General features: G+C 41.2%; 1 pseudogene; it reads left to right on the plus strand.

Annotated features, from left to right (window-relative positions):
• The first annotated feature begins 17,739 nt into the window (after nt 1-17,739).
• On the plus strand, nt 17,740-18,495 carry LOC147893521 (uncharacterized; annotated as a pseudogene).
• The last annotated feature ends 8,259 nt before the right edge of the window (nt 18,496-26,754 follow it).

Consider the following 26,754-nt stretch of genomic DNA (forward strand, 5'->3'; position numbering starts at 1 on the left):
CTTAGCTACCAATGCACACACGGGCGAATGGCTATGCTGCTTTCACATACATTTGCGTGTGTATATATATAGAGCGAATTGAGCTCGTAGTGCTTCTAACTATTTCTTTTGGGTGACATGCGTTCTCTTATATCGTTTGGCAAAACAAAATTTACAAAAAAGTACATTTGGCAGGACCTTGTGGAGTGGTACATCGGACTTCTCGAGCGATCTATGGTAGGGTGCATCATTGCACAACTCACTTAGTAGATAGAAGCCTCCAAATGAGCATTCAACACGATATGTATGCTTCAAATATCTAGTTTGCCTTCAACCACATCTTTTCAAACACATTTGTTGGTAACAAACTTGGTAGCTGGATGGGTTATGTAATGAGAATTCTAGTGTCTTAGTTTGTTGACCAAAGCAATGCCCAAAACCACGATGATCTCCAATTGCATCCCAAATAAGACCGAACTTGTTATGTCAACTATGATACAGAGATTACATCGGTATATGGGGTCCAAAACCATCAGTGCTTGGATTTATGCAACTTGGAGGGCTAGGACCTTAGGGTTACTCCTAGGCAAGTACGTATTATAAAGAGGACAAATGGAAGGGTCACCCAAAAGTGGTAAGCGTTGAGCTAGGAGGGAGGATTCTAAAGAGAGGACAGAGTATAGAAGGAGGTGTCACAAAGAAGACTTCACGTAAGAATGTACAAGAAAGTGAACTCATGTAAGAAGACTTCACGTAGGAATGTACAAGAAAGGGAACTCACGTAGGCCTCGCTGGGTGGATCCACATGACTGCAAGATTCTTCTATGGTTTGCACAGTCATGCCACACTTCCAGTCCAAAATTTGCCAAACACGTGTGATGTGGGAGTCTCGACTGAGCAGGTTTTGGATGCCAAGCCACTGGAAGCAGTCCCAGTTTTCAAAGTTTTGCACTGAGTTCCGGGTCAGGAGAAGATACTTGTTCGATATCAAGTCTGGCGGTTGAGTTTGCTACTCCCACAATCAATGCACCAGGTCTTGCTCGGTGGGCCAGTGCAACCTGTAATATCAATGTACGAATGGCCTATAAAAGCCTTCAACTCTTTTGTCAAAGAGTTCGCGTTTGCGAGAGCTCAAGAAGCTCATTAGTACCCATATTATAGAAGCTATGTGATGATGCACAATAATGTCTATGACTTATGTAAAGATCCACTCGTTTAAGTGGTAGGAGAGGGTGTCCGCGGTCCAATGATATACTACAAAATTTGAGATGGCACTAGGCATCATTAAGTCACATGAAGATCCAGTGGCCAAAGTGTGGGTAGTTGATTGGATCACCAAACTCGAGCGGCCCTCCCTGGCAACATTAGCTCATTGTATCCGTGGCTATCCATGGCCTCCCCAAGGACAATGGAGTTTTGAAGTTGAGCATCCAACCTCTCCTCCCCGAGCCTCCCCAACAGATGTAGCTAGCCCTTCCAGTCAGCCAGCTTGCCCCAATCCACCACTCCAAAAAAGATGCCATCATTCATGGTGCTGGCGTGGTGTCAACCCAAGAGCCTTAGCGTTTCCTTGAGGACATGACGAAGTGTAGCCGAGCCGAGATGTTAGCCCTCAGGTCGGGCTAACATGGAGGTTAGCCATATCATGGAGGTTTTGTCAGATCTCTCCTACGGTTTGTTTGTTGTAGTTTGGGAATCTGATCCAGATTCAGAGTCCGATGACCAAGGTGGCCCAATTTGGGTTGCAAAGGTCGCTAAGACAGTAATTAGGGATGACAATGGAATTCCCACAACATTGACAGCTTTATGGTATGAACCAAAGCCATTGAAAAGTATCCCAGAAAGATATACAATAAAGCCACTCTACAAGGGTTGCTTGCAAAAGAAATGTGAATGGATTCCAAAATAAAGAGGGTCTCATAGAGGTGGAAGTGAGTAGCATTATTCATTTTTGGAAATTGAGCACTCAAAGTTATATAAAGAAGTGTGGCTATGCTGTTGAAAAATGTATCACAATTCCAGATCCTAGCCATGCCCATATTAAATATCACTTGGCTAGACTTGACCAATCAAGTGCAAATGCAGTACAAGAATCTGATGACTCTGAATGAGATTTCAATGCCTAAGACATTAGGGGAATTTTGAGCTCAGAAAGGGCCTCATAAGGGAGAGATTAAGAAAATGGATTAATTCCTTAATTCAAGGTGAAGAGCTCATGGTAAGGATGGATTTTGGAGGGGTTTTAACTTCTCTTAAAGGGCATTAATATGTGCTTTAGCAATTTGGAGGGTTTGGATGCGCATTCCAACTCCCATCAAATGTTTAATAAGGCCCCTTCTGGCCATTGGATCTCTGATCATGATCCTATGGTGTGCATTTTCTATGCTTTGGAGACCCTTGGATGGGTAGAAGATCCAACGATGTGCGATGGTTGGCTCGTTTGGTCCATTAGATGAGAAAGTGAATCCAATGGCAACAAATGGAGGTATTAATAGGCCAAAGGCACCTACCAGACCATGTGGTAGATCCAATGGTGCGCGAGTAGTGCCGACTTTGAACCATGGGATCATTTGGTGATCTAACTCCATAAAGTCGCGTAGCATGGCACGGAAGATGAGCACACCACGTGTCCATTATGGGGGGCCTGCCTGCCCTACAGTCAATCTCATCCATTAGATCTAGACTAGATCTAATGGCTCAAAGCCGACCGCCATAACAAGTGGGTGCACATTAATGGTTGATGGCGTCGCCAAATGTGAGCTGTTGAATCCTCCTTGATCGACGACTATGGTGAATGTGTATTGTAGACCCTTGATGGCATTCTTTAATCCAATGGCCACATTTGCTAGTTCAAATTTCAAATTTCCCTTTACAGTGGTGAAAAGGGGGAATTTTCTAACAAGCTTCTTTGTCCACCAATGAGGACTGCTTTAGAATCCTCCATAATTTTAATGTGTGAGGCTCCTCATTGGCCAACCCTTAATCTCAATTTCTTAAGGGCTTAATGCAAGAGGCCCTTTTTGAGCCCAAAATTCCTCTAATATAATGTATTGTATGCCTTGTTCGTCCAAACAAATGGTGTATCTATACACCACCTATATGTTGAATTCAACAAAATCTTTCCATAAGTTGTCATATTTTCACTATCATATCACATCATATTGTGTCATATCTGTGTGAAGGTAACCCATGTTGTTGCAAATTTAACCATCACGATGTATGGAACAGAGGTCACCACTTATAAATTTGAGCAATTTTTATATTTTTTAGGCCATATTTGTGTAGAAGTGACCCATTTAGTGCTTAAGTGTAAAGTAATGATGCATTGTTCTAGAAGAAATGTAAATAATGTTTTGCCTTTTCTAGAATTGACATGGAAGTTGCGATATATAGAGAGTAATGAATCTATTATGGACCCATACTAAAAGCAATGGGCTATTAAATCTTTTTACTTTTCAGGATGATAGTGTCTATGAATTTTTTGATCGGACAAGATGAGCAGAGTTTGTGCTCTAAAAAGAGATAGGCATTCTATAGCTCTCGAGAAAGATCCCATGTGCTTAAGCTCCTTTATACTGTTGAGTGGTTCTATGCTATTAATGATATACATAATGCTGACCAAAACGTGGAAAAAACTTTAGCTTAGAGAGTGATAAGTGCACAACCAACTTCTCAAGAGCCCCATCCTTCCTATAAAGAGGAAGAATATGAGCTAGCAGAGGAATAGAACCTAAAGTGGTCAATTCCCCAATTGGAGGGCAACAAGATGGACAGAATGAAGAGAAGCAATAGGATAGACATAATGAAAAGAAGCATGCTGATGATGACCAGCTTCTAGATGATTTAACATACATTTGATTTATATGAGTTCGCCTTTCTTTCTCTCAATTAAGTTTTTTATAATTGATATTTGAAAACTTTATCTTTAATAATCTTAAATTTAGAATTGGAATGTTTACTTATTAATGTACTAGGTGATCATAAGCTTCAATTTATTTCTCTATATAGTTTTAAAATTTAATGAAATAAGAAGAGTGTTTATCCATTGATGCCTTTGTACTTTTGTATCATGTTGTTTTATTATTTCTTTCTTGAGTAGGAAGTTTCCCATTTAAAAAGTGTAATACCGTTTGATGCCTTGAGACTTAGAACTCAAAAGATTAATAGGTCTAGTTGAATGAAGGGTTTCAATGACGATCTCTATACACTACAAGGTATTGGTTGGTTTTTGATACTATAACTGATGGAAATAACACTAATTTTATTTTTTTCCACGGGTGCAAAGCATCGGGAAATTATCAATATATGTGTCATAAAGGAGTGTCGGTATTAGTGTCAGTATATGTCAAACTAAAAAGCATCGATATATACTGATCCCAGTAAAGAATTGATATATACTGATGCTTTACAGAACATAAAAGAAATTTTGTGGGGCAGAATATGACTTGTTTTAGCCCCATTCTGCCCCACTATTGTATGCATATTGTTAAAAGGTAAGAGTGAAAAAATGCCCGTTTTAAAATTCATGCCAAAAACTCTCAAATCATCATGTCTTATTACAAAATTTCCCTTTTGAATAGGGTAGTACAAAATTTCAAGATGAGATACAAAATGGCAAAATTGCCAAAGATGTGCTAAATACAAAATGGCAAAATTGCCAAAGCTATGCTAAATACAAAAGGAAAAGCTACTACTAATCCGACTCTGAACTACTAGAATTGACCCTGCCTCTACTTGATCCCTTGGCGTCTCCCCCTCTGCCTGATCCCTCTACCTTTCTACCTTTGCTTGATCCCTCACTATCCTCTCTCTCTCTCTCTCCCTAGGGTCTCCACCTTTAAGCTCCTCCTCCTCCATGTCATCTAGGTTATCACACTGCCACCCTAAGAATGAAACAATTAAGAAAATAAGATTATAGCTTCATTGTTACGATCAAACATGCTTAAGAACAATGATGATTAAAGTAGACTTACATTCTAAATAGCCACCGTAGCCCAATTGATTGCATACCCTTGATGCTCTAGCTCTTAGAAAAAGTTCCTTGCCCCCATTTCTATGCGTACCTATACTTCTTGTCTAAAAGAGTACAGCCAATCATAGATTCTTGTGGACCCAAATTAAGAGAGTTAGATAAAGTGCCATATATGGGTAATTAAACAAATATAACAATAAATAATAAGAGAAATAGACTTACCACCCATGTCTCATTGACTGCCCCTCCACCATTCTTGAGCTGGTGCAAAGTACCTACGATGCCGCCACCATCCTTTGAGTATTAACCTTCTCTGGGTGCTCTTTGAACTCTTTCTTTGTGAACTTCCAATCATCTTTGTGTGCCCACAAAGGCTTACTCTTGCCAATCTTTAGCCTATCTCGTATCTTCGATCTACAATATTGAAGACATATGATCATGTGATATTTCATGTAATTAGAATTAAACTCATAATCCAGAGCTTTGGAAATTCCCTCTTGAGCTTCTATATGATGGAATTCTTTGTTACCTCACTCTTATTGTGCTAATTTTTGAAGATATCCTTAGGAAAATATATAAACATTAGGCACCTCATATGAGAAATCACCCGTTTCCCCTTCTTGTCCTTAAATATATCTCCCAATTGATTGAGAGTGTATGAGAAATTCTCGAGGTTGATATGCTCTAGTATCCATAGGAAGCGTGAGGTGGGAGTGCCAGTGGTGTTCTTCCCAAGCATTGTGAGCAGGTACATACTAATGAATTTATTAGGCTAATGCCTTTGTTTTTAAAGAATTCGTACATGTTCATATATAATTAAGCGCATCCATTAATACAGTTGATGGCATTTAATTTGCATCTTGAACATGTATAGGTGGTCTTCCATCCAAAAGACAATCTGATCCATGATGGTGGTATGTGATCCAAGTTGCTCCTCAACATAAATCTACTTTTGCAGATATGAATATGGATACGGATCAAATGCCACCAATAGATCCGGTTGATCTCAATGGATCTAGGGAAGAAGATGAAGATCATGATATGGGCCAATAATAAAATGCATATAATGACATTGTAATGGAGGAAGGTGGAGATCACAAAATTGGGTAAGAAGATGGGGATCATGTATCACTCGATATTATTGAAGAAGATGAATTAGAGGATTATGGTCTTAGGTAGAGGTACAAGAGACGATGATGATATAGGTGATCAATTGACTATACATTTAGAGATTGAATTATTTGGCACACTGGACTTGGCTCAAGATGAAGTCGTTAATGTAAATCCTATTGATTGATTCTTTTGCCATTGACAAGGCTTTTTGTCTTTGCCCCTTTCACTCTTATAGTGGGATTATGTACATTTGTATGTGGAATTCACCATGAATACATTAGTATTTCAATCTCAAACTTGGTGAATGTACTCTTATATGTTTTATCTTTCAAATGATTAAACTTGTACCAAAATTTATTTCAGGTCTTATTGCAAACAACGTTTTGTAATTCCATCGGTATGGAAAATTTATACCAGTGCCTGTATATTATACCAAGACTAGAAAATCTATCTTTTGAAAGTGTTGGTATATACTGACACTATTTAGTGTTCGTATGTACCGACACTATAAGTAGTGTCGGTACATACTAACATTGTTTGTTGCTATCGATATATACAAAGACTACTTAGTGTTGATATTTCTCAACATCAACATTGACAAAAAACTCACTCATGGGCCGTACCAACGGTTTTCGCACCCATGCACGCTAAGCATTGAGATAAGCATTGAAAAAGAAAGAAGGTGTAATAGTGACACAGTACGTGAAATACAATTTCTTTTGTTTTTAGCCTTTCTTTCAAAACAATGAGTATTTCACATGCAACATTTTTTTTTTCATGTGTATAAATATAAATTTAGACTTTCTCATGATCCCCATAAGTGAAGCAATGCAATGAGAATGCAATTTTATGACATTGCCACCTATGGAAGCTTACCCTATTATATGTTTGGATAGAAACATACAATTATAAAAGGCTAAAATAAGTAATCTACTTAGCTACCTCTCTCCTTGATCTATATAACTCAATGATGGAGCATAGACGAAATTAGTGGACTATAGTTTTGATGGTGGTCAACTTGGGTACATTTAGTGCTTCTCATCTCAAGAGAGTCTTCCTTTAAAAGTATCATATATTGTATCTTTATGTAGCACATTTCTATATTCATTAAATGATTTCCCCAAGATTGTATAGTAGGTCATGAATTGCATGAAAACATTGAGTCCTTTCTTGCCATGACCTCCTCTCTACATGCCAGACTCATGTCACTTTCCACTATTTTTCCCATTTCCCTTGCTCGTTCACTGAACTCCTAGTTGGCCATCTTCCAATATGACTTGATCATCAAATGGGAAGGCCTCATCTTGCCATCCCTCATCGCATCCTAGATATCCGATCAATGATGTTTGAGTATGTATCCCATGTGATGAAGCATGTACTTTGTATGAAAGTTGCAAAGATATGTACAAGGAATTCCTTATAGAATTTCTCTATGAGATAGGTTGTCTTCTGTTGGTTATGTATCTAATATATCTTGTCAAAGCTTGCATGCATGAGCCGCCTCATGCGAGATATGATTTTTCATCTTCGATTACTTGCCATGACTCATCAACATAATATACTAAATCTATATTTGAGGGAAGCCAAAAGGATATGGATGGTCCTAGGGTGGTAGATGCAAGGGTGGAAGCAATGATAGATATACGGGTGGTAGATGTAGGGTATCCATTAGGAAAAAAGGGAGCTCATTTTGGGGCCTTTTAGGGTTTGGGAAAAATGTCTCTCAACCAATGAGGAGAAGGCCAACATAATGTAGAAATTCTAACAAAAAGGGCAAAATTATGAAAAAGAAAATAGTACTATTGTTACAAGCGTGTGGCATTAATGAGAAGATTTGTTTTTTATTCTTTTATAGTTCGCCTGTCCTATCAAGAGATGTGGACCCAAAATCGAAACAGAGCTCCATTGTGAAACCTTCCCGCGTGGTGACCCAAAACAACCATCCACTTTCTCTTGTTCTCCACAGTGCCATTCTCTCTTCAACAACAAGCATTCCTCTACTTTCACCACAATGAGCCATTTCATTCTCTCTTTGACAAGCATTCTTCATTGCAACATTGTTGTTGTGATGCTCTTACACTTTCAAGACAATAAGATCCTTTCACCTTTTATTCGCTTGTTCTCAGTTTCGTTCATTTTTGTTAATGTCGTACTATTTTGGTGTGTGTTTCTTTGACTTTGCAGGTGAGGATTTCAAATGGCAACCAAAAACTTTGGTCGTGCCACTAGGAAACGGTCTGTTGTTGTACTTGGCAAAGATATGGATGTACAAAGTATCTCTTTGTCACGAAGTCCTACCTCACTAATCTTATGTGTAGAAGTTTCCAATACTGTGACTATGGACAGTAGCTGGAAAAGGATAGCAATGGCGAAAGGAGATTGGGTTCTAATGCAACCGAACAAGCGGAGAAAGCAACAATCAACTAACACTTTTTTGGCTTCTTGGAAGGGCAGAGTGAAAGATTTTAGAGTAAAAAAGGAAGGCACAAGATGCATTAGAAAGGTTCGGATACAACATGTCTACATGCACTGAGAACTTGTATTACGAGATTATCTTGCTTATCTTCCACACCATAGACCCAATTGTAAGTGTATTTGTGTAATGAAATACTTGAAATGAAATAACTGTTTCTTTCTATGACAGACAATCTCTTTGTTTTGGTTCAGATATATATCCCTCATCATACGAAGAGTGGCAACCAATGGAGTGCATACTAGGATTCTTTGATGCTTTACATGGTGCTATTGGGGAGCTACAATACAAAGGTAGAAAATCAATAGCGCTGGCTAAATCGAGTATATTTTTTAATGATCACTTTTATCAATTGATGGACAATGCTCACTCACATGGTTTATTAAAAAAGCAAGTCTCCCGGCATGGAATATAGTTGATTGGCCAGTCCTTGATGGTAGCATCATAGAATCATATAGAGCAAAACTATTTTTCGAAGTACAGCATTCCCTGAAACCAAATATTGCTACCAGGATAGTTAAAATCAATGTTTTCATGCCACTTACAATACGAGATTATCCTGCTTATCTTCCACACCATAGACCCAATTGTAAGTGTATTTGTATAATGAAATACTTAAAATGAAATAACTGTTTCTTTCTATGACAGACAATCTCTTTGTTTTGGTTCAGATATATATCCCTCATCATACGAAGAGTGGCAACCAATGGAGTGCATACTGGGATTTTTTGATGCTTTACATGGTGCTATTGGGGAGCTACAATACAAAGGTAGAAAATCAACAGTGCTGGGCTAAATCGAGTATATTTTTTAATGATCACTTTTATCAATTGATGGACAATGCTCACTCACATGGTTTATTAAAAAAGCAAGTCTCCTGGCATGGAATATAGTTGATTGGCTAGTCCTTGATGGTAGCATCATAGAATCATATAGAGCAAAACTATTTTTAGAAGTACAGCATTCCCTGAAACCAAATATTGCTACCAGGATAGTTAAAATCAATGTTTTCATGCCACTTACAATACGAGATTATCCTGCTTATCTTCCACACCATAGACCCAATTGTAAGTGTATTTGTGTAATGAAATACTTGAAATGAAATAACTGTTTCTGTCTATGACAGACAGTCTCTTTGTTTTGCTTCAGATATATATCCCTCATCATACGAAGAGTGGCAACCAATGGAGTGTATACTGGGATTCTTTGATGGTTTACATGGTGCTATTGGGGAGCTACAATACAAAGGTAGAAAATCAACAGCACTGGCTAAATCGAGTATATTTTTTAATGATCACTTTTATCAATTGATGGACAATGCTCACTCACATGGTTTATTAAAAATGCAAGTCTCCCGGCATGGAATATAGTTGATTGGCCAGTCCTTGATGGTAGCATCACAGAATCATATAGAGCAAAACTATTTTCAGAAGTACAGCATTCCCTGAAACCAAATATTGCTACCAGGATAGTTAAAATCAATGTTTTCATGCCACTTACAATTTTTGTAGAACCTTTTCAGGATTATCCAGTTAAAGTTTGTAAGAGAATGTTGACTTTTAGAGCAAAAGGGTATGATGAAATTCCAATTCCAAAATTTTGGATAATGGTTGGGATAGAATGGTGGCCAACAATGTGTATTGTGGTTGCTCATAACTCCATCAACATTAAGTACATGATTGCCTCGCAAAACTTTATTTTCTCTTTTTACTATAAATGCAGCATGATGATAGGCACAAAACTTGTGGCAATGGACCAAGATGAGAGGTCTTCAGGTCCAATAATTGAAATAAATGCTATTGATAATGACATTCTTCTAACATCCATCTCATTAGGACAATGCTGCACTCTCTCTCAGTTATGCAATGATATTATTATGGAGACTGAGAACAATATTCGTAAAGAACAACAAGAAAGTAAGTTGGTTTCCACCCTGTCTTTCTCCTAATTCTATTCTCTTTACATTTGCATAATACATTTACATATTGCTAAAAATTTATTTTTGCAGATACTTCAAAGGAGTGAAAGCAAAATTCAATGCAAGGCCATTGTAAATAGAACAATTCAGATAATACAAAGCTATTGACTCTAGGTATTACTTGCAATCCAAAAAAAAAAGTAGACATTTGATGTATTAATACAAAATGATTACAAGTATAATGTGTTTTTCTATTATTGCTCAGAATCTCTCTCTTGACTTTTTTGTAGTGGAGACTCCTTATGAGAATCTTCCACATGCTGCTCAAGTTGCTGCTACTGTGGATCCTACTACTATACATCCTGTTGCTGCACATCCTCTATTGGTACTGCCTCCTCGTGCATCGACTCCTCCTACTCCTTTGGTGTCCCTACCTCCTCGTCCATGGGCTTGAGCTTGCGAGCTCGTGCTACTTTGATGTCCTTGCCTCCTCATGCATAGGCTCGGGCTTTTGTGGTAGCTCTGCTTGGAAAAGGTCAACTATAGGTTCTCCTTCCACATCCTTTGAGGTTTGTTTGAGCAGCTCATCAACACTAACACCTTCTAGAATATCTTCTAGATTGCTAGTGACAGGGACATTTTGAGCCTCTTCTTCAACCCGGAGATCCTTAGGGCCTTTTGAGACCTCTCCTGTATGGATTGTTCGGTTTGGTGCTGAACAAGGGGAAGAGATCTCTAGCAGCTTCAAAATTTTCTTTGCTCTGAAGCTATGTACATATTTAGAGCCAAAACTATCCTCTTTCATCTGCAATAAAAACAAAGAATGTTTTCAATCTTTTTTGTATAAATGCATTGAATTTAGAACTTCTTAAATAGTATGCAATAAAAGTACTTACAAATTCAGGCTGTTTCTCTGAAAAGTATGTGTCCATCATATATCTTTCACTTATTAGAGTCCTCCATCCACAAGAGAAAGAATCCCCCTGTTGTATTTTATCAAAATAGAAGGCTAAGACGTATATTGTGACAAAATATGAAGAGGGGAGAGGAGAAGAGTGGAGATGAGGAGAGAGGGCACAGCTAGAGAGCACACCACAAATGACTAACTGTACACTAGAATTAGTTGAAAAAATAGAATATATACAAACCCTTTTAGGGTTAGGGTTAGGGGATCTAACCCTTTCCTTTATAGCACTCTATAAGGTTAGTGCTATGCACATATGATCACGTGATGGTGCTATGCACACATGATCACATGATGTTGAGCGTGAACTCTCAACACCTTCCCTCAAGATCAACATCATGAAGTAGGCCTTCCCTCAAGATGATGATTCTGGGGAATCGAAGAAGGACTGAGCATTACATTCCATCACACCCCTTTAATGGGAATGTCCTTCCTCTGCATCAAACCAAGAGCTAGTCGGTGTTTCTCGAATAGCTCTTTACCGAGTGGTTTGGTAAAGATGTCTGCAACATTTTCTTTGCTATCACAATGCTGCAGTGTGATGTCACCAAGTAACACTCTTTCTCTGATGAAGTGCTCTCTGACATCAATGTGTTTTGTTCTAGAGTGATATACTGGATTTTTGGCCAATGCTTGAGCCGATTGATTATCACAATATATTGTTGTTGGCTTTGACTCATCAAAGTAATCTGTTTCTGACAATAGTCTTCTGAGCCATATAGCTTCACATGCACCTGTAGTGAGTGCTCTATATTCTGCTTCAGTCGAAGACAAAGAAACAGTTGGCTGTTTGTTTGACAACCATGATATAGCACCTTGACCAAGGAAAAATGCATATCCCTGTGTCGATCTCCTGGTCTCATGATCTCCAGCATAGTCACTGTCACAGTATCCATGCAACTGTGGATGACTTCCTCTGTATTCTATCCCAAATTGTCTTGTACCTCTGATGTATCTCAAGACTCTTTTGGCTGCATTCCAGTGAGACTGTTTTGGATTTGCCATAAACTGTGCTAGTGAGCTTACTGCATAACAAATATCTGGCCGTGTGATTGTCAGATATATAAGAGATCCAATGAGTTGCCTGTAGTATCTGTCATTGACTGTAGGCTTTTCTGAATCTTTAGTAAGTTTCAAACTCTGTTCCATGGGAGTGGCTGCAATCTTGCAATCTGCCATATGAAACTTCTTCAGGAGACTGTCAACATACTTGAGCTGACTCATGAATGTGCTATCTGAATCTCTCCAGAACTCAATTCCAAGACAATAGTGCATAAGTCCAAGATCTTTCATGTCGAACTCTGCAGATAAGTCTTGTTTTAGCTTTCTGATGAAGCTATCCTTGTTTCCTGTCACAATCAGATCATCTACGTACAAAAGTGCAATAGTAATATCTTCCCCTTGAACTTTGTAGTAGAGAGTATGATCTGCATTGGACTTCATGTATCCCAGATCAGCAAAATACTTGTCAATTCTGCTGTACCAACTTCTGGGTGCTTGCTTTAAGCCATAGAGACTTTTCTTGAGATGGCAAACTTTGTTCTCTTTTCCTGGTTCAACATAACCTGCTGGTTGTTGCATGTAGACATCCTCGTCTAGATAACCATTGAGAAATGCATTCTTGACATCGAGCTGATACACATTCCATTGACTGAGTGTCGCTAGTGATATCAAGAACCGTATGGAATCCATCTTTGCTACTGGAGCATAAGTCTCATCATAATCTTGGCCATACTGTTGTGCAAATCCTTTTGCAACTAATCTGGCTTTGTATCTCTGAATACTGCCATCTGGATTGTACTTCACTTTGTATACCCATTTGTTGGCTATGGCCTTCTTTCCTGGTGGAAGGTCGCATAATACCCAAGTGTTATTTTTATACAAAGCATCCATTTCTTCATTCATTGCAGTTTGCCATTCTGGCTTATCTACTGCGTCTTCGAAGTACACTGGCTCTTCTGTAGCCATGATGGTAGTCATAAGAGCATAGTTGGTGGTTTCCACCTGAATTGCTTTGCCTTTCTGAGCATATGTCAATCTGGCTGGTGGTCTGCTTTCCCTAGTAGACCGTCTGAGCTGCTGTGACGCTGATTGGGGTGTTGCTGGCAATTCTTGCTCTTCTTCATCAACCTGTTCTGTAGATGACTGTGAAGTCGATGCTTCTATCTCCTGTGTAGGTGAGGTTTTCCATTCTGATTCCTCATCGAAGATTACATCTCTGGAGATGATGACTTTGCGGTTGATGGGATCATACAATTTGTATGCTTTACTTTCTTCAGTGTAGCCAACCATGATGCATTTGCATGACTTCGCATCCAATTTCCTGCGATGATCATCATGTATGTGGGCATATGCTATGCAACCAAATATGCGGAGATGCCCAATGCGTGGCTTGTGTCCAGTGAATGCTTCATAAGGAGTCATTCCTTGTATCGGTTCGGTAGGAAGCCGATTAAGCAAGTAGTTAACTGTAGCTATTGCTTCTGCCCAATACTGATTCGGAAGATGCTTTTCACTAAGCATTGCTCTAGCACTGTCTACTAAAGTCCCATTTTTCCTTTCAGCTATTGCATTTTGCTGAGGAGTATCTGCACATGTGAATTGTCTTCGAATGCCGTGAGTTTTGCAAAAGTTCATGAATGCTGAAGACATGTATTCACCTCCTCTGTCTGATCTCATGACCTTGATCTTTCTGCTTGTTTGGTTTTCTACCATGGCTTTGAATTCTTGAAATCTGGCAAACACTTCAGATTTCTCTTTCAGAAAGTAGACCCAACAATATCTGCTGTAGTCGTCGATGAAGGTCAAGTAATAAAGTGAACCATTGATGCTGCGGGTCTGGGCATAACCCCATACATCTGTATGAATTAAATCAAGAATACCTCGTGCACGAGAGGTGCTTCTGACAAAGTTGGTTCGCTTTTGTTTGCCGAAGCAGCATGCTTCACAAACCTTTCCAAGAAACTGTAGCTTCAGAATCCCAATTGCCATATTTTGATTCCTTAGATCTAACAAGTACTTGAAGTTGACATGACCATATCTCTTATGCCATTTTGCAGATATTGGCATCTGTTGCATTTGAGCTGACATGGCATGTTTATCTGGTACGGTAGCTAGCATCCTGTACAAGCGTCCTTCTTTGACACCTTTTGCTACTAGCTGACCTCTTTTGGATTTGTCTCTGATAGTGCATTCATCACCGTCGAAGATGACTTTGTAGTTGTGTTCCGTCATTTGACCTACTGACAAAAGGTTCTTGCTGAGCTCCGGACATAGAGCACATCTTTGACTAATCCTTTTGTACCAGTGAAATTGTTCATAGGGATAACACCTGTCCCTTGAACCGGATTCGGTGTATTGTCTGCTGTATAGATGACATTCTTTTGACCTTCTAATGGCTTCATTTCTGTGAACCATTCCTGATGATTTGTCATATGAGATGATGCACCGCTGTCGATGTACCAAGGATCCTGTTCCACTTGGTCGACTTGATAGCTGAAATCTTCTTTGGGATTGAAATCAGTGTCTAGGTGCATTGTATCAGTCTGATGCAATTCCTCACTTGCAAGAAACATATTTCCATGTTCATTTGCAAAATGACTGTGACTAGAATGTCCACCACGATGATTTCCTCTTCCTCGGGAATTCCCTCGATTACTGCTGGATTGACCGCTTTGGTCATACTGCTTCTTGCGGCAATCTCTTTCATAGTGTCCAAACTTGTGACAATAGTTGCATTGAATGTTTGACACATTGGTGGATGCATTCCCTCGTCCTTGGAATCTTCCTCGGTTGGAATGATTTCCTCTTTGCTGATTTTGATGTTGCTGAGGATGCTGCTGATGCTGATGCTGATTCTGACTTTGATTTTGACCACTTTTCTGATATGATCTACCTCTGTTTCTGCCTTTGCCTCTGCTTCTGTCTGAAGCGGTGAATGCCTGATCATTAGAATGACCTTTACGTGCTTGAATGGCCTGAGTCCTGAGTTCTTCACCAAGTAGAACTGACTGAAGTTCTTCAAGTGTTGGAATTTGCCGTTGGATGGCAATACTCTGGACCAGATTCTCATATCCTTCTCCTAGTCCATTCAGGATTACTTGAACCATTTCTGCGGGATTCATAGTCTCTCCTGCTGCTGCAAGTTGATTGTTGTAGTCTTTGATGCGGAGTACATAAGCATGACCGGTTTCACTGCTGTTGCGGAAACTCTGGTTGATCTGGTTTCTCAAGGTGAGAATCCTGGATGTGTTCTTGGACTCGTAGAGAGCTGCGAACATATCCCATGCTTCTTTTGATGTCTTGACTGTGTTGAGCTGTGCTAGCATGACATCTTGCACATTCTGCTTGATCAGGTGATAGGCATACTTGTCTTTCTTATCCCATTCTGCTTGAGCTCGGGCAATGGCAGGATCTGCTACTGATGCGGAAACTGTTTGTGTAGATGTAGATCCCGATGTAGATCCCGTTGCTGGTGCTGTGACAACAGATGGAGTAGAGCTACTGGTGGCTGGATCGGCCAATGGTCTAGGTATGGATCCATCAACATACTCCCATTTGTCCTGAAGCACAAGAATGGTCTCCATTCGGTATTTCCATGTACCGTAATTGGAGTTGTCTAACTTAGTAGATGCCTCCAGATTGAGGTTGCTAGTCGACATCGTGCAAACAATGTACTCAAAAGTGTCCTGAAAAAACTCTGTATGAATCAACTGCAAATACATTGAAGATGCCAAGTGAAATCTCTGTACCGTCGGTGAAGATAGAACTGCAGTAAATAAGATCTGACCTGTGTTACAAGGCTTGTGGCAATGATGCCGGGAATAGCCAAGAGGCTTTACAAGGCTGAAAAATGATGTGCACGATGCCGTGAGATAGCCAAATAGGCTTTACAATGGTGGCATGTGTGTGTGAAATCAAGTGCTATCTGCCCACTGAATCAATCTGCAATACCTCTGAACTCTGAAGTCTGCTCACTGAACTGATGAACGTAAGGTTTCAGGTAATGTAATGATGTGAAATCGGATGTGAGCGTATGGACTGACTCCGAGTAGGTACTAGTCGGGAATTTCGGGCATGGCTTAGATTGGCAACTTGGGGAATTCAAAGCGTCCCCTCTATGGCGATCTAGTCTACTCTGATCTAGATCTAAACCAACCGTCGATCGATGAAAGAGCAGCAAATAATTCCTTTTCCTTTGTTCTTTTTAAGTGCTGGGTCAGATGCGTCGATGTAGAGGCAAATGTGCGTGAAGGAAGTGGTTTTGTCGGCGAGGCTCAAATGTGAGTGTAACTTGCGCCGAAATGTGCGCGTGATGTAACGAGCGCGTAGAGCACGAAAAATCGAGCGACTTTCCTTTTTGGAGCACCCTCAAATTCTTCCTGGATCAAGAGATATGACTTGATCTAGGTGGAGGGGCAAAAGGAGTGCAAATGGTGCTCAATGATGATGTGTCACTGTGAGTCACATGCAGTGATGATGTGGCACTGTGCTTAGCAAGAGGTGTGCCAGTGAAGCTCTGTGCTGAGGTGGTAGGAGTGTGCACATGCTGTGTGTGCACAGTGTGCCTGGCAAGGGACTGTGCCTGCAGGGGTCAGTGCTGACTGGACTGCTGAGGTGTCACTGATGACGTGGCCAGATGACGTGGCAGTGCTGACATGGCAGTGATGACGTGGTAGTTGATGTGGCAGAGGTGACGTGGTAGCTGACGTGGAAAAGGTGACGTGGCAGCTGATGTGGCAGAGGTGACGTGGCAGTTGATGTGGCAGAGGTGACGTGGCCTGATGACGTGGCAGATGACGTGGCCTGATGACATGGCAGATGACATGGCACAGATGACGTGGCCTGATGACGTGGCCTGACGATGTGGCACAATGGATAAGGGTGCCACGTGGCTGATCCTTGACCACACCTGTGTGTGTGGTGACCCTGGGTAGATAAGGTTGGGGATAACTGCCACGTGTCAAAAGGAGGGCCACTGAATTTTCAAGATTCTGACAGAATCTTTGTAGATTCCGTCCTCATTTCCGTCGACGATGTGATGGCGCTATGTGACGAGGGAGCCCGTGAGCTCTGGCGGAGATCGTGCATTGATGGCTGCTTGGAGAGGTGACCGTCGCCCAGGTCACTGCTGTTGCCCGCCGGAAGGACGTTACCGTCACCCTTGACGCTGAAGCTGCCAAAGCGCGGGTGGACGAGAGCTCCTTGTGGGTTCATGACGACTGGCTATGGGGCCACACTTTGAGCGTGCTAGAGGCGCTTCCGCAGAGCGACTAGCCTAAGTGGGAAGTTCTCTAAATGCTCTTGGCAACCTAAGGGTTTACGATACCTGCTTTTTTCGCCATAGCCACACAGAGCTCGCTCCTTCATCATGACTACCGCAGCTCGCCCTACCTGGGCTCCCGCCAAAGGTGGCCAGGAACAAGGTGGCACTCGCATGTTCGGTCCCTCGCAAAAATTCTCCTCCCGTGACCTCGCCTCGCATACCAATCTCAAATCCAGGAAAGAGGGCCAAGATACTCAGGAGGAGCTACGCAAAAGAAATCTCAGGGAAGAATTGGACGAGCGCGAACGTAAGCATTTTTCATCAAAAAAACAGAAGCTACGCCGATGATCGTGAAAGGAGAAGAGGTTTGCCAGGAAGTGCTGCATATCTGGAGAATGGAGGGACTAGAAGGGAGACAGAGGAAAAACTGGCAATTAAGAACATAGATGCTGACGATTCAGACGCGGAACTCCCATCGCAGAACTTCGCAGGGAGTGCAGCTTCAGAAGGAGCTCATTCGCTTCCTCAACGCTGGTATCTTTGGCAAGAAAGAAGGCAATGTTTTGCCTGTGGAGGCCGCGAGAGCTGCTGTGCTCGTGAGGACAAATACCTTGCTGCAGGGCTACTCTGGGATCAGATGGGAGATTCTGGAAACTATCGAAAAGCTCCTCAACGTGAAGATGACTCCTATGCTGCCATTGCGGGGCACGATTACAGCGTCAGGAGATCTGGTGCCGCTCTGGAGAAGAGAGACGTGGAGGTCTCTGCTAGGGAGCAGGCTTCACTAGCCCGCGTGCAGGCTCTCTGTTGATGAAGAGCTGCTTTGTGAAGTGGTCTGGAGCGCAGGTAGCGTAGGAGCCGGTGGTCAGCCAGCCACATCGAAGCTCCTAATCACTGGAGGGCCTTAGATGTCGATGGAGTAGTTGCACCTGTAGTAGCCTTTGAAGAAGCCCGAGAGCTATGAGTGCACGTTTGGATGGATCCTCCCATCTATCTCTCTCTCAGAGATCTCGAAATGAACCTTACAAAGAACTCTTCTAAAGAAGAAAACACCTCTCTCACTCTCAAATCACAATGGAAAGAACAGATGTTCTTTCAAACAAACGGAAATCTCTGATGAATGAAATCTCACAATGAACGGAATAATCTCTCAAGTGAACGGAAGTTTCTCTCAACGGAAGAGAAGATCACTCAAGAAAAAACTCTCAAATCTCACAATCTCTCTCACACTCTCAAGAATCTCAATGTCTCAACGGAAGACAAGGGAGCTCTGATACCATGACAAAATATGAAGAGGGGAGAGGAGAAGAGTGGAGATGAGGAGAGAGGGCACAGCTAGAGAGCACACCACAAATGACTAACTGTACACTAGAATTAGTTGAAAAAATAGAATATATACAAACCCTTTTAGGGTTAGGGTTAGGGGATCTAACCCTTTCCTTTATAGCACTCTATAAGGTTAGTGCTATGCACATATGATCACGTGATGGTGCTATGCACACATGATCACATGATGTCGAGCGTGAACTCTCAACATATTGGACTATGAAGAGTGCAAAAATAAGAGGGAGAAAAAGATAAGTGACAATGATTATTGTACCTTCAAATGCATTGGTTGAGTTGAATCTAACATCTTTAAATTTGGATCACGGAGGTCTAGTCCATCCATTAGTCTTTTGAGACAGTTGCAATGGGAATGAAGGGCAAAAAAATATAAAATTCATACTTTTGCATGTAAAAGCGATATGGCTGATTTTTCAAGAGAAAACCTAAAAATCGCATTTTAGAATAAAATTATGGGGAATGACTGACTTACAATTCTAAATCCTAGTGGGTGCCCTTTAAGGAGTTGAAGGTGTAGCATAACTTTTTTGTACATCTATATGCACCAAACTCTAGTGATTGTTGCAAGAGAAACAAATAACATGAGGGGATTAGACCAAGAGGGTGTAAATACAATTTGAACATATCAGGATTTTTTCAATAGAGGATAGTAGTGGAAAAGGTCAAGGAACATACTCTGAACAATATGGGAGGAGAATCATATCAACCACATCCAAATTGCAAAAACAAAACCACTTGGAAATGCTTTTGGTTGATGTCTTGTTATCTTTCAACTTGAAAGATATAGCTGGATCAACTATATACATAGAGTGCTAAAGGCTTCGATGGATCTCTGACTCTTCAAAGAACTACAAAAAAACACTTCACTTAGCTTATGAAAAATTGAATGCTACAAAGACATAAACACAATTGACCTAGAAAGATATACCTACTATAGAGTTGCAAGCATGATTGTGCAAGTGACATGTTTTTCTTTCTATGCTAAAGCCATGATGCAATCTTCTGTCAAGTCCCAGGTTAAGTCATCATTCATAGTCTGGATAGATACTTTGATCCTGGGTCCAAGTTGTAGGAGCTTCTGCTGAATTCGCACCATCCTCACTACTATTTGGGATTGCAAGATAGACACTGTTTCTTTGACTCTCTCCTCGAGGGACTCTTCATAGGCAACCTTGCCTCTGGTCTCATGTTGGTGAGTGACCTCTATGATCTACTGCATCTTCTTTAGGTTTCCTGGCTGGAGATATCAACAAGATATCTCTCATTTTTAGATCATCCCAATCCTCTGCATTAAGGATCTTGTCGTATCTATACCTGACCCTTACAAGTGTTTGGATGTCTTTTTCATGATAGTGACCCTGTGTGCATTGTTGCTACCATCATGGTGTCCATGAAAAACTCTATAAGCCACTCTTTAACAGCTTCTTGGAGAGCAAGTAGTGCAGTCCTTTGCCCTCTAAAGTCCACATGGTAGTTGATGCATATTGCCCTCACAACCCTCTGGAATGGTGCCATGGATACCGCATACCCTATGTCTTTCTGAGCCTTCCTGATCTCCATCAAGATAGATTTGATTTGGCTCACTCTCTTCTCTAGCATGTGCACAGGCTTCCCCTTCTTTGAGGATTTTGATCTGGATGGAGCTGTGGCAGCCCTTGTAATGTCAGGTCCCTTCCCTTTCTTTATGGCTATTGCTTTGGTTCTTGCCATAGTCTATTGTGTTCTTCTCCTAGAAAAAATCCCAAACATAACAAGGAAATAAGCCACCCAAAAGTTTGCTTGAAAACTCGGTTTGGTGCAAAGATATGGGCAAAATGTTGAAATCACGTTTTTTATCAAATTATATTTTACATACTTCAGCAACACACTCCATGCAAAAAATTTGCTAGAAAATGTGATATAGAGGAGAAATACAAAGAAAAAGGTGAAATCACATTTTTGAGCAAATTTAGTTGAAGCATAATCTAATCAATCAGTTGGACTCCACCATCCTCCTAAACCCTAGAATGCAAATGAGATGTGCTCAACAAAAACAACAGTTCATAGAGTGTCTTTGAGAGAAAGCTACGGAATGATAATTTCATCTTAACAACAAGAAAAAACCAATGACTGGTGACAGATTGCTTACTTGGGCTTGCGTGTAGAGCTAGAGCTAGTGAGGTTGGAACTGGAGCTGGGGAGGTTGTGGCTGGAGTTGTAGTGGGTGGTGGAGCTAGTGAGATTGGAGTCGGCGGAGCTATAGTGGGACTCTGTGATGGAGGTGGTGAGGTAGTGAGGTTGGAGTTGGAGTTGCAGTGGGACTCTGTAATGGAGATGGTGAGCTGGTGAGGTTGGAGGCAACTGAAACTAGAGATAGGGATGAAATGAGGGGTAGCTTTACTTATTGGTAGTTTTGTCTTGAAATCTGTGCAAGCAATGATGAGAAAATAAATGCACACGTACCTAGAAGACCGTTTTTTGCACATGTGGCTGACAAGATAGATGTGACATGCATTGAAAATTGTTCCCTTTCCTCTTATCTACAATTTTCTCCATCCCTCTAGTAGTTTTGATCTATACTTTCCTCCATCCCTACACCACATCCTTATCTGCATCACTGCAATCATCCCCCCCCCCTTACTGCACTTGTGCAAGAGCCATAGATAAGTCACCACGGCTAGCCATGGATAGAAAAAATATAGGTATTCATATATCCCACTTTGGAATCTACTATATTTGTGGGCAGTAGTGTTTTCTTAATCTGTGATTGTCTAGACCTCACTTTTCCTTAGATCCCAGAGCCCTTGCTCCGTAAAGGACAATAATATTTTCCAAAAAATGCGATTTGAGGCCCTCTTTGCATAAAAACACCCTATATCACGTTTATCCACAAAACATGCTATGTGTGCTAGTATTTGATAAAAAATGCAATTTGGAGCAGTTTTCTTGAACAAACTTGAATATCGCATTTTTGAGCAAATTATTATGCAAGAGTCTATAGAATGTTTGAGAAAGACTAGTTTACAAAAGGTACTAACCTTATTAGTATGTAGATAACAAGAGCTTCATGGGTGACAGCTTGATGGTTGTCAGCTTGATAGATCTTAAGCTGTAGTGGGTTAGTGTGATAGAGCTGGTGAGGTTGTGGGTAATAGTTTAATGTGTGTCGGCTTGATTCTTGAGCTAGAGTTGTAGTGGGTCTGGATGATGGAGCTTGAGCTATAGTGGGTCAGTGTGATAGCGCTGTTGAGGATTTGGGTGACAGTTTGATGGGGTGTCAGCTGGATGGGTCGCGAGATAGAGCTGTAGTGGGTCTAGGTGAAGGAGGTGGTTGGAGCTATATTGGGTTAGTGTAATAGAGCTGTTGAGGTTGGATAGCACAAGAATGTAGGGAGGAAGATGAAACTCGAGATGGAGATGACAAGGGGGATGATTAAGTCTGGCAGCTTGGTCTAAAAGTAGGTGCATGCAATCACTAGATACTTAACTCACTAGTACTTTGAAGACCGTTTTTAGCATGTGTGGGTGACAAGTTTGACTTGCAGAGGTATCTGTGCCATCTCCTCTTATCTTCACTTTTCTCCATCCATTCAACAATTTAGAATCTTCATCTTCTTCATCATCTTCATCTGGACAAGGCTTTAGACCTTGTCTTGTCTCCCACCATCATCCCCACCTACCTACACTTATGCAAAAGCCATGGAGAGAAAGGATACAGATACAATACACCACAGTCTTGATCTACCTTTCTAAGTGTCTTCTTGATAATTCTATTGCATCAGCTATTACTAGGCATTTGCTTCATCTTTTGAATGATCAAGACAACTATCTTAAAGATTTACATGAATTTGTATGGACCTGATGTTTTATATGAAGCCTGGAGATTAATACTGTGTGGCCAAGGAGTTTTCTTGAAAACACGATTTGGAAATTGATTAGACCAAGTAGCTCCCAGTATGTGCTCCACTCCTTTTGGTGAAAAAAAATGGCACATTTAGGATGTCATTAGGGGAGAATTGGGGTCTCTAAAGGGTCCCCAATTAGTGTTTCCTAATTTCAAGGGATTAGTGAGGTATTTGAGATGTACCAATGGGAGTGCCTTTTTTTGTGGGGCAATGCCATGTTGAGGTGGAGGGTGGGTAGACCTACAAATAGCCCCTATTGGCTACTCCTCTTACATCGAGGACCACTCAAACCATCCCCCCCCTCAACCCATGCTTGACCCTTCTCCCATATGCACTACCCCAAACAAACCTACAAGTCATTCAAGAGGTGGTGGGCCCTTTTGGGTGAATTTTCCCCCCCTCTCAGCTTGTTACAGGCCTGCCTCCTCCTCTTCTCTAGTCCAGCTCCATTCTCCCTCCATTTTTCAAATGTGGGAATGCATTTGGCATCTTCTCTGCCCCCTCCTGCTCTGGTCCACTGTGTTTCTCCCTCTTTAGCACCTCCTGTAGCAGCTGCTCATTCTCTCTCCACTCCTAGCTACAGCACCTCCTACAACAGTAGCTGCTCATCCCCCTTTGCTCTTTCTTCCTCCATTCCTAGCTATAGTACCTCTTGTAGTGGCTGCTCATTCCCCTCTGCTCTTTCTCCCTCCATTCCTAGCTACAACACCTCTTGGAGTAGCTCCTCATCCCCCTCTACTCTTTCTCCCTCCATTCCTAGCTACAACACCTCTCGGAGCTTCTCTCAAGCTTCAGTTGCACCCTCTATACCTTCTCCCTCTCTCTCCCTCTATCAGAGCTGCTCTCTCCCTCCAAGCTGCACTTTCTAGTCCATTATTGCTGTTGTGACCTCTGTACAAGCATGGTAAGGAGACCATACATGTACTCTGTGTCCCACAGGAGCAAAAATGCACTGGGTGAATGGGTGCCTTGCATCTACAGCTTGAATGATTGGATAGTCATGAGAGGATCTACCAAGGGTCCACATAAGCTTCCCAAGAGCAAAAGAGGTGATCTTTTACATGAATGGAAGGTGGCCGCATCATGAAGTTCAAGCTTGGGAAGAAAGGATTGCTTGCAAAAGTGCAACACATCTACATGGGGAAGGACATGCGCCTTCCTCTGTCAGCATTTTGAAATAGAACCAATGTAATGAGTCAGTTTGAAATCGTATTTTGAAATAGCACTTGTGCATGGCAGATGTATTTCCTTCAGACTTTGAGGAGTGGGAACCAGTCGAGTGCTTCTTAGGCAAGTTTACTGCCATTCATGAGGATTTAGGAAGGCAAATGCATGCTGGAGAGAAGTCCTCTGCTTTGAAACAAAGAAATATCTATTGGTATAATGCCAAGTACATTACTCCAAGGATGGCATCAGGCTATGGCCATCTTCGATGCATTGCAACACCACAACTTGAAGACATGGATTGCAACATGCTGGACACAAGAACAATGCAATCATACAAGGAACAAATTGCAAAGGATGTGGGCATGGCCATGAAGTTTACATTTGGCTCTAAATGGGTAAGGTTGTCTTGGTTTATGCCTCTGCACATTTTTGCTTCTTGTTTTCATAATATCCAGATGCACAGAACAAAAACCATGTGGTCATGCGAGGGTCATGCAAGTGCCTACATGAGAATGCCCTTGAGGAATTGCTTGGGGTGAATTGGGGAAGCAGGTCAAGTGAACAAAAGGGTGATCTGTTTCAATGCTATGTATGTAAGGACAATGTGGTTGTCAAGTACCACATCTCACACCAAATGTTATATTTTGCTTTCCAATATAGGCACTGGAAGAAAATAGGTGATAATTGGCTCGCCCTTGACTTTAACGATGATGATAATACAGGGGTAAATTTATGTATTGGTTATCATTTAGGAGATGTTAAGAATGTGACTGTCACATCACAATGGACTCTCAGGGATGTGCGGGAACACCTATTGGTCATGGAGGATGGCATGTCTGAGTCCTTTCACTTTACCTTAAATGGTGAAAAGGTAGGAAAGCATGCAAAGAAGCTCGTGCATAGTGCCACTTTTATCCCTCCTGCAATATTGAAGATTGTCTAGAAAATGGGGGGTGGAACAATTGTGGATTTTGACATTTTCCAATTAATAGTGTGCAATTAATTTTGATGTTTTGAATGGTTTTGTTTCATGTCAATGTCAAGTTTTTCCCAAAAATTTTATATTTCTTTTTATTTTTTATATTTAGAACATTTGGGTATATATAGGTTATAAAGTTACTTTAGTTTCAAAGTTTCACTATCATAAACTACCATGGATTCTGCTAGGTTTGCCTTCCACAATTTCATCTCCCATACTCCATTAATTGATAGAGAGGAGGAGTTATTTCTAGTCTTTGATAAGAGCATAGATGTCCTAGGCACCTACTTGGGAGCCCGAGATGATTTTGAAGACCTCATCAAGTACATGCAAGACTACATCACGAGTTTTGCATATCAACTTGATGAGTCTACAAAAAGATGGGTCCCAATTGATTATTTGAAGTACTTGTTCAATCAAGAACCCAGGTTCGTGAAGCATTTAGATCACTTTCGAGCCTGGACATTGATGACCTCCTAGCATATGGAGTCATCAGAAACACAGGAAATAGGTTCCTATCTTGGGAAATGACCTTTATTTTCCTTCTCCAGAAGGGACAAATGGAAGAGGAGGCCTCAACCTCAAAGCCCTGACCTTGCCCCTTCCCTTTCCGATCCTCTTATTTCTGTATGAGCCCAACATCTACAATGAAAAGCCCATAAATGAAGAAGCTGAGGAGCGGGAAGCTGCATTGGCCCTGGAAGTGCTCGAGCGACCTCCTGAACCCCATTCTACTTCTCAAATTCCATCCACCTTAGCCACCACCTCTGTTGACCCCGCAACAATGATATGGTTTCTTGCTCCCCTTCTTGTCGATGGAGAACAATACCTCTTTCTCCATGACATAGACGTTATGTTTGGTCTCCGGGAGGATGAAGCTCTTGGTATCCTGTGTGGATACGAGGTGGACACGACTCTGCAAGAACTTGGGTTTTTGGGAGCAGATGATTCAATAGAAGAGGTTCTTGCTTTAACACTGGCCCAAATCAAAGATGCAGAGACATCAATCTACTCCGACCTACCTGATGTTCCAAAAGAAGCCTCCACATCTCATTCCAGAATAGCAGGAGGCCTCTGGATCCATCCTCATTGACAAAGAGGAAGGGATTGAGCATGATGACTCCATAGTGGTAAGAAACTATGAGCTTTGAATTTCTTCTCTCTTGGTATACTTTTGCTTTAATGGAATCCTAATGTAATGTTGGACTGTTGCAGTAGGCATTTGAGGTCAACCTATTCTCATCTCAGCAATGCCTTGTTCGCAGTAGCTTCGGTCGAGATCACTCACTGGCACATTACCTTGGCCAAGCAAAAGGGCACTTTGTGGTTATACACAAAAAGTTTTCTCCACATGGCACTGATGACCTCCTAAAGTGCAAGGCCTTGTCAAGAGTGATTGGTCATGCTGACATCAATCGCAATGCTGACAAGGTCATTTTGGTGAATGGCATGGCTGCCCTCAATGCCTTTGGAACCAATTTTCAAGGTATGGCATTGATGGCAGCAGCCATATTCCTGGCCAGCAACGACAATAGCAATGGCTCTCTATCGACTAGGTTTAGAGCTAGCAGTGTATTTGGGAATTCAAAGCCCAATGTTCTTAGTGTTTTAGAGAAGAGAGAAAGGCTTTGAAGCCTTATTGTATAGAAAATTTATTTTATATGAATACAGCTATACTTTTTATACAGTGCCCCAT

The sequence above is a fragment of the Dipteris shenzhenensis genome, chromosome 15 (genome assembly GCF_047967505.1).
Source record: "Dipteris shenzhenensis isolate YYH24624 ecotype China chromosome 15, Dip_SZ_1.0, whole genome shotgun sequence".
In the NCBI taxonomy this organism is placed as follows: domain Eukaryota; kingdom Viridiplantae; phylum Streptophyta; class Polypodiopsida; order Gleicheniales; family Dipteridaceae; genus Dipteris; species Dipteris shenzhenensis.